Source organism: Arachis hypogaea, chromosome 7 (assembly GCF_003086295.3).
Source record: "Arachis hypogaea cultivar Tifrunner chromosome 7, arahy.Tifrunner.gnm2.J5K5, whole genome shotgun sequence".
Taxonomy (NCBI): domain Eukaryota; kingdom Viridiplantae; phylum Streptophyta; class Magnoliopsida; order Fabales; family Fabaceae; genus Arachis; species Arachis hypogaea.
In genome coordinates, this window is record NC_092042.1 from 12,975,556 (window position 1) to 12,977,286 (window position 1,731).

Genomic DNA, 1,731 nt, shown 5'->3' on the forward strand with positions numbered 1-1,731 from the left:
ATCAAGAGAAGTTCTTAACCAAAGAACATGAAGACCATTATCACAAAATAATGGGTCTGAGGTCAGTAATCCCAGAAGTTAAATTTGATCTGAAAGAAGATGAATATCCGGAGATCCAAGAGCAAATTCGAAACAGAGGTTGGGAAGTTCTGACCAATCCTGAAATAAAGGTTGGAAGGAACATGGTTCAGGAATTCTACTCTAATCTGTGGCTAACAGATAAGCAGAGAATGACTGGAACTGCTTACCATACCTACAGAACCATGGTCAGAGGGAAAGTTATGTACTTCCATCTGGACAAAATAAGAGAAATCTTCAAACTACCTCAACTGCAAGATGATCCTGATTCCTTCAATAGGAGGATGGTGAGAGTAGATAAAGGGTTGGATCAAGTTCTAGAGGACATATGCCTCCCTGGGACTAAGTGGATAACCAATTCAAAGGGTGTCCCAAACCAACTCAAGAGGGGAGACCTCAAGCCAATTGCAAGAGGTTGGCTAGACTTTATTGGGCGTTCCATATTGCCCACTAGCAACCGTTCTGAGGTCACCATCAAGAGAGCAGTGATGATTCATTGCATTATGCTTGGAAAAGAAGTGGAGGTCCATCATGTGATTGCTTGTGAGATCTACACAATTGCAAATAAGAATTCCACTGAAGCCAAATTGGCTTACCCAAGCTTGATCTCCTTGCTCTGTAAAGAGGCTGGGGTGAAGATGGGAGTAGATGAGTTCATACCCATTGAACACCCAATCACCAAGAAGTCAATGGAAGGACAAGTGCAAGACAACTCTATCAAGAGGAGGGCGCAGGAATTCCTCCCTGAATTCCCAAGAATTGACTACTGGACCAGCCTAGAAGCATCTATCTCCAAGCTGCAAGAGACTATGGAGCAACTGAAGGAAGAACAGCAGAATCAGAACTGCATGCTCTGCAAATTGCTGAAGGAACAAGAGAAGCAGGGGCGTGAACTCCAAGAATTGAAACGCCAAAAGTTCTCCTCTCAAGCTGAGGGAGCATCCACTTCTCAAAATCAAGGTTGTTGAGTCCTAACTCTGTGAAAACCTCTATCATTAGGAGCCTATGTTTGCGTTTTTTTTCCTTTGTTTTGTTTTTATTTTTCGTTTTTCTAGTCTCATTTTATATCTATTTTTTTTGTCTTGTTTTAATTCATAATTAATAAAATTGAAATTTTATGCCTTAAAGATATGAATGTCCTATGAATCCATCACCTCTCTTAAATGAAAAATGCTTTAATCACAAAAGAACAAGAAGTACAGGATTTCGAAATTTATCATTGAAACTAGTTGAATTAGTTTGATATGGTGACAATACTTTTTGCTTTCTGAATGAATGCTTGAACAGTGCATATATCTCTTGAATTTGTTGTTTTGAGAATGTTAAAATTGTTGGCTCTTGAAAGAATGAGGAAAAAGAGAACTGTTATTGAGGATCTAAAATCATTAGACTGATTCTTGAAGCAAGAAAAAGCAGTGGATAAAAAAAATTTCGAAAAAAAAGGGGAAGAAACAAAAAGAAAAAGAAAGAAATAAAGTTGTGATCCAAGGCAACAAGAGTGTGCTTAAGAACCTTGGACACCTCTAATTGGGGACTTTAGCAAAGCTGAGTCACAATCTGAAAAGGTTCACCCAATTATGTGTCTGTGGCATGTATGTATCCGGTGGTAATACTGGAAGACAGAGTGCTTCGGGCCACAGCCAAGACTCATAC